Source organism: Triturus cristatus, chromosome 12 (genome assembly GCF_964204655.1).
Source record: "Triturus cristatus chromosome 12, aTriCri1.1, whole genome shotgun sequence".
Lineage (NCBI taxonomy): Eukaryota > Metazoa > Chordata > Amphibia > Caudata > Salamandridae > Triturus > Triturus cristatus.
Window position 1 is genome coordinate 77,227,626 of NC_140595.1, and position 7,649 is coordinate 77,235,274.

Consider the following 7,649-nt stretch of genomic DNA (forward strand, 5'->3'; position numbering starts at 1 on the left):
CTCAAAAGTTTATCCAACTCAGTTTATACAAGAAGAAAGTCCAATAAAAAGGGTTAAGGAAGAAAAAGACGATTTAGTCTTTGCTATATATAAAAAAAAAATCCCCTAGGAAAAACGCGTTACGATGAAGAAAAGTCTGCTAATGAAATAAAGGTCGACAAAATTAATGGAATAAACGAAAAATTGATTCCGAAAGCATTACATTGCAATGAAGAACAATGACAGAATACATTAAAAAATAATACTGAAGAACATATTATGGATAATATAACAATAGAGATGTGCTCATGGAACATAAATGGGTTATGCAAAAAGATTTTTAAAAAATGCCCAAATAGATACACTGTCAAACTTCTTTCAAATTATATTATTGCAGGAAACGTGGGCAAGGGACCCTTTTATGCTACAAGGATACAAAGGATACTTTTAGCCTGCAATTAAACACCATAAATGTGGCTGTCCCTGTGGGGGGCTAGCAATATTCTTATTGATTGATCTGAAAGTTGACCACGAGCAGCTAACCACGAATAATTGTAACTTCCAAGCAGTAAAGTTGAAATATACAACAATTGAGAAAACCAAAAACTCCAAATATAATCAATATATATTGCACCAAAACAGAGTTCAAGGAAGGATGTGTGTGCTGCTCTTACTAATTTCTTACTTGAGCAAATAATGGACGAACCTTTTGCAGATTATATTGCATCAGGTGATTTTAACATAAACCTACTGATACACTTTCTACGGGACGATTTTATACAGTCCCAAAATCAACAATGGGCAATTCCTGAACAAATATTGGATCCCATAATAAACATCAAATGAAATTTAATGGCGAAAAACATTTTGATGGATGTGGAAGCATTGGGTCTAAGAATATTAAACGGTAGATTTGCAATGGATATACTACCAGCCTGGTCATTTCAGTCACATAATCTTAATTCACAAATTGATTATACAATGGTTTCACTAAATATCTTTGATGAAGTCATTTCATACCATCTAGGAAAAGTGCCCGATAGTGATCACAGCCAACAAATAATTTAAAATTGTCATGTTCGAATCATCTAAATTATCTGACAACACAGGGTCGGTCGGACATGCACCATCAATTATAGAAAACTTGTGTGGAAAATAAATAATACGGATGACATTACGAAAAAGGCACACAAGCTTATTAAAGAATGTTTTAAAGACAATACCAGGAATGCAATTGAGCAATGGGAACATTTACACACAGAAGATAGTAAAACCTAATGGTTCCACTTCTTGTAAAACCTAATGGTGCCACTTCTTGCGTACAGAAAAAACAAGTGACAATCAGAAAACGGGGAAATAAACATCAACTTCCCGTATACGGTTAGAAACATCAGACGGTCTCGCAACAGACTCTGAAAACAACCAAGTAAGTTTCCAACTAATGAAGATATACGGAGTGAATTAAAAAATAGCAATAATAAGTTGAGGAAACTAATTTGGAACGAAAAAACAAAGCTAGGCGGGACTTGGACGAAAATCTTTCACACCAGTAAACAATCTAACTCAAGGGAGTTTGGGAAATGGATTAATGGTTTAGTCAGACCTAACAAAACTGTTGTAGCATCCGTCCTAACCGAAAATAAATGGGTCACTTTTCTGATAAAACTCCTAAACCCAGTTACTAAAGCTAATAACCAGGGTCGCAAGCAGATAAAGATGGCTAAAAACAGACCTAGAACGGGATATCGAAATCAATGTGATAAAAATCACAAGTCGCGAAATTAATAAAGAAACAAAAAGACGGAGCACCTGGCCTCAATGGTATACCGTTTGCTCTCGATAAATAAGAACCAGATTTTTGGTCTGAATATCTAACAGAGGTTTTTAATGAAGTTATACAGACTTAGAGGATTCCAAAATCTTGGAGAGGGTCATTAATATCTCTGGTTTTTTAGAAAGGAAATTGGCAATTGTCGGAGAACTATTGATTGATTGATTACCCTTCAAGATACTGATGCAAAACTGTTTGCGGGGATTTTAATCATCAAACTTAACAGATTGGGTAAATGAAAAGCAGATACTACCCCCAAATCAAACAGGATTCATCAAAGGTCTAGGAACCTTCACAAACAGCCCAATACTATCAGTATTAATGGATAAGGCTATATCAGCAAAGCAGCCATTGTATTTTTGTTAATTTTAAAATCGGCCTTTGATTGTGTGACTAGACAACTATTGTGGAAAAAACTAAAGTAACTAGAAATACCAGATTCATTATTGAAACTGATCCAATTCTTGTATACTGACACCTGGATCAGGGTGAGGATCGGTGATGATAGGACACTAACAAAATAAATACCCACGACTGGAGGATTAAAAACAAGGATGCGTCCTGGCCCCCCTGCTGTTTAATTTATTCTTAGCAGATCTCTCGACCGTACTAAATGAAGTAAATGCACACCCCCCTAGGCTAGCAGACAAGCAAATATCCATTTTGTTGTATGCAGACGATGTTATACTTTTAAGTCAAACTAAAGTGGGGTTGCAGCAGTCGATTGATCGTATATCAATGTATGCAAAAGAAAATTATATGGTAATAAATGAAGCAATGACCAAAGTTATGGTTGTTACTTAAATACAAATGGTTGTTGGATGAAACTCAATTAGAACAAGTTGTATCCTACAAGTATCTCGGTGTTATATTGAACGATAGTGGAAATTTTCTTCCGCAAAAAAAGGATATCACCAGAAAGGCAAATACTATGATTGCAGCATTTAGGATCTTACAGAAAGTTATAACCGACTTGTCTAATCATACCTTCTTAAAGGTTATTTCAGCAAAATTACCTACTCTGACATACGGAAGTGAGGTATTAAATGGGAAAGACGCGGAGATCATTAATAACGCAGTTGCTAAAACGTATAAGGTTCTATTTCACCTGCCGAACAACGCCTCTCAAGCACAAGTGAAGCTGGAATTCAGGATAAATAACCAGCTATACGCAAGGAAAGGACAAGCGCTTAAAGTGTGGAACCAAATAAAAAACGATCAAGGAAACCTTATGTCTCAGCTGTTATGGCAAGAAGTAAAAGATAACAGGAAACTGCAGGTCTGGTCTTATTTAAATACAGCTGTAGAAGAATTTGGCGCAAGACCGATTTGGGTGAATACAATTACCCAGGAAAGCTTAAAAAAAAAAACAATCAATGAAATTACTAGTTATCTCTCCCTGCTAAAAGGTTTAAAAAAAAATATTGGCAAAAAGAAAAAACATGCATGGCCAATCATAAATGGATTCATGGAAAAAAAGGTCCAAGAATATCTCGAAACACCATGGTCGCAGAAAAACAAACATCTTTGTGAAAGCACAATTTGGCCTACTGCCCGGATTATGTCATTTACCTCCCTGGAAAAAAATCAGAAGAGAATACCCAATGTAGGTTATGCAAATCCGGTCAAGAGAACATTATACATGTATTGTGTCTTTGTCCTTAAATAGAAAATGAAAGGAAAATTATTCTTAAGAGACTAATGATCGTGGAGTACGGACATGTCGGCAAGCTCTGATAGCATGTCTAAACCCAGAGGATATATTTATGAATTCTGCATTTGTAAAATTGTGTACTATTGGAGGAATATACTTTGAATTGCTAATTGATTGTATTAATATGTATTGCGTATTTTAAATTATGATAACAATCTTATATCTTTATTTCATTTAAAACTTTATATTTGATCAAGTTTTTAGTAACTTTTGTAAGATTTTAATTAATCAAACAAAATAAATAAACTTGACTTGAACTTTTACAGTGAGTGAACAAGTTGGATTGAAGACAACAAAATGAAGTCATAGGCTTGTATCCTGCAGTAGCTTGTTACACTTCCCAGGAATGCTACCAAGCTTATGCAACTGGTAGCAAAATCTGCAGTTGTCTGTAGCTTCAAAAGAGGGAGTGTGGACCCTTTTGTTCAAACCACAGTATGGGCTCCGAAGAAATTAGGCTTAAAGTCAATGAAGCTGGGCATGGTGGTGGTGAGAGAGTGGGGGGCGGGGGGAGACTCTCGGAAAAGTGAGACGTGCTTGGCCTTTAGTAGCTCATGGCTATTTTCACTAATCAAAAGTGGCTTTCACTACAGAAAAGGTTGGAGACCCCTGATGTAGAGGATAATGGGAACTTCCATGCAACCGCAGACCGAGGCTATGCAAGAAGTTACAGATAAAGGCATAAATGGATAACAGCAAAATTAGGGGTGGCAAAGAAGAATGTGGCTCACCTTTATAAGCATGCAATACTAGTAACTGCTATGTTGATGCCCTTACTCTACTTAAATTTATGAAATTTGATTCTTGAGACAGAATGTCATCATCCCACCTGCATGTTAGGACGGAATAACTTCAAACAATACATGGGATTAGTGTATGAGATCCACTTTCCATCTCCCTTGAGAATGAAGAATCAAAGTCCTTTGAATGAGACTGGGATGGGAAGAGAAATGGCGCCGAGTTAACAGATAGACGTAGAAGACAGTGAAGAGAGAAGAGAAGACAGGAGAAGGCAGGTAAGAGAGAACAGGAAAGCAGAATTAATGAGAGGGAAGGAAAATCTCATTCAAACGGTTTACTGACAAAAGCATAACATGATACTTGATTTTCTTCATCAGTTAAAAAGAAAAAAAAAAACTTTACAATGTGCAAAGATTTAAAACGTGATTTTATGTTTACGCATCAAAAACAAGATGTTAAAAGGTCATTTGAACCCCTGGATGCTCCTAATTGCACAATGTGAAATCAGAACACTAGATAAGAAGGTTTTTTTTTTTAAAACACAAACTTTATAAGTTAGAGAGACCAGTTATGACTTAATATTAATCCCATTGGCCAGAATATATATTAAAGTGACATGGAAAGTAAAATATAATAATACCAGATTAAACTAAGCAGCAGAGCGCAAATGGCAAATGGACTACTTCCAATCTGCCATTAAATACTGTCGCTGGGGATATCACCTCCACTAACGTTCGTGATTTGGATTAAACTGCAGCCTGATACAGTCTTCAATCTTGAGATGCCATATGTTCATATGAAAGATTTTGCAACTACATTTCTCATTTGAACATAAACAACAAACACTTATTAGTAAGTGTTCTCAGAACAAGTAATCCACGGTAACTACTAGTAACAGGTAAGAAAATGATGCCTTCATTTTTATTGCATTAGTCACCCAGAGTGAGACGGGTATGCCCAGACGTGGGTCCCGTGCTCTCCATGCCACTGGAGTCAAGCTATCCTGGCTGATGAGGGGTGAAACCCAGAAACCGGTCATAGGATGCTTGTTTCCAGTCCAGGGAGGACCTGGCCTGGCAGTTTGGGCTGGACTGTTCCCATTGGGCACAGGGTCAAGACAGATTTGCATATTGCTGGGATCAAACTGGAACGGCATAGTGAGCAAAGAAACAACGGATTTAGGTCCAGATCTCTGTACTGGGGTTAATATATGACATTGTTCTGTCCACCAATTGTTGTTTTTGCATTCATTTTTATTGTAGCACCACAGTAAGCAGAATAATAAAATATCAGTAATTCCCCAATACACATTAAAAAAAACACACAAAACAGACACTAGATATTTCAGAACTAGACATTACTGAAGCAGGACAATCACACACCAACCACTACTAATATACGTCGTAGGCACCATTCATGCATCAGTATTTGAAACTTCTGCTTGTCTAAGAGATTGCTCACTCAGTGTTCCTGCATAGAACATACTGCTAACATTTGTCCAGGACCACACAATTTGGGAGTGAGAATTCAGACCAGGAATTTTGGTCCTCAGCCAATAGGGTACCCTCCCCCACTGTATTCACACTCATTGACTCTATGCAGTCAAAAATGAGTTCACATTCGTTAATCTTAAAGACAAAGCACATTCAAGGGGGCTGAGTCTCCAACTACAATGTTTAGGTTTGTAAAGGCTTAATACTTCTTTTTAACAGTTTAGTATCACCGATTTGCCAACAAAAAGTTCCCCATTGTAACGTAAACATCCGTGCTTCAGGCGAATTAGGAAAGAATATACCTTAAGTACTACGAATTACCTTATTTGACATCAGAACAGCCACCACCAAAAAGAGACAAGGCTACACCAAAAGCACTCCTCATGGTTACAACAGATCTTCCTACACATTCAACATGACATCCTTGGTGACAATCACATCCTACCAGGCTCAGTATATATGCCAATACACAACAGGATGCTGCTAGAAACACGAACATTTTAAAAGTCTAACGTCTTCACAATTTCAGCTCTATGAAGGCGATTTGTTATGCACCTAGAAAAATCGACAGTCGTGTTCTAAAATACACCTTTTGACCCTGTCAAAGAACAACCTTTTCACTCCTTGTAAACTCGCCCTCCAGCGACTCATTTAAAGGACAAGGGAAGTAAAAAAAAAAAAAAAAAAGCACCTTTTCTGCATTCTTTTTACACGTGCACTTCCAGAGAATAAAGAGCACACGGCTCTCCATTTTTCATCTGGATTTAAATGTATCGAAAGCTATAGGTTGGCAGCTAACAATATGTTAGTACAAAATATTTACTAAAAATAGTTTACCACCTTTACTCCTCAAAACCGCAAATCAGGAGGCAAAGCTTAGCACAGCATTACATTGCACATTGAACTCCATGGCTTTCTGCCTAATGCAGTAATATCTCAAAATGACGTCCGGATATTTAGGGCTCACGAAATGCGAATTAGAAAAATTCGGTAAACCACTTTGGCCAAGTATTCGCCTGTCAAATGGTTACCCTATGGACACCCGCTTGTTTCACTTCCACTACCTGCTCCTTCCCTAGCCCACATTAATACGTCATTCCCTAAATTCCCCTCACTTTCCTTCATTACCACACCCTTTGCTTACATCCGTGTCAGCATCACCCCGTTTTCTATTTGTATCTCTCCATGAAGCAGGATTCACTATCCATTCTACGTACTCCTGCCTTCCTGCCCCATCTACGCCATTTTACAGCCCTTCTTGCGCGGTCTCTTACCTCTCAAGCTCGCCCACAACCTCGGCCGCCGCCTGTCAAACGACCCTCCTCCGATGTTTTCTCACCTGTATTGTTGCTCAGCCCCTTGAATTCCTCGCCGAATTCTCTCGAAGCTCGGTAACGCCCCTCTCCAGTTGCCCACCTGCTCATTGGTGAATTTCACACCAAAGAAACAAAAAGAGGACACAAGGCGCGAAACCTTAAGGAATGAAACGAACCAGAACGGCCATCTTGGAAGGGAGGGGTGTAATATCATTTTATACACTATCAGTAGGAGGAAAAAACGTGCCTTTCGAGACTGGCAAAGATTTTGTATCGCTATTACAGTTCTTTTCGAACTTTAAAATATATATATATTTCAATAAAGAAAACACATTATTCAGCTAAACTATGATTTGGTTTCTCGGTTAAAAATTACATGCTCGGTTCGTGCTCCTTATTGAACTCAAAGTTTCAATTTCAAATGGTACAGTACGATAAAAAAAAAACAATCCTCATTATATGGAACGCCGTAAAATGTAATTGCATGAGCACCCACGGTCCTTCCTCTGTGTTTAATGACGCGCCATCTCGTTCTGCAGTAACGGTTTTACAAATCAGAATGAGTTTCGATTTGT

At 37.8% G+C, this 7,649-nt stretch overlaps 1 protein-coding gene across 2 annotated transcripts in view; it reads right to left on the reverse strand.

Annotated features, from left to right (window-relative positions):
• LOC146772608 (dnaJ homolog subfamily A member 1-like) overlaps positions 1–7,233 on the reverse strand; it is a 142,366-nt gene extending 135,133 nt beyond the window's left edge. Inside the window, exon 1 of one of the 2 annotated variants that reach the window (XM_085638962.1) lies at positions 7,098–7,233. The gene's annotated coding sequence lies outside the window, so the exon portion shown is untranslated. Of the gene's footprint in view, positions 1–7,032 lie in introns of both variants that reach the window. The other variant, XM_085638961.1, reaches the window with a different exon arrangement.
• Between the last annotated feature and the right edge of the window lie 416 nt (positions 7,234–7,649).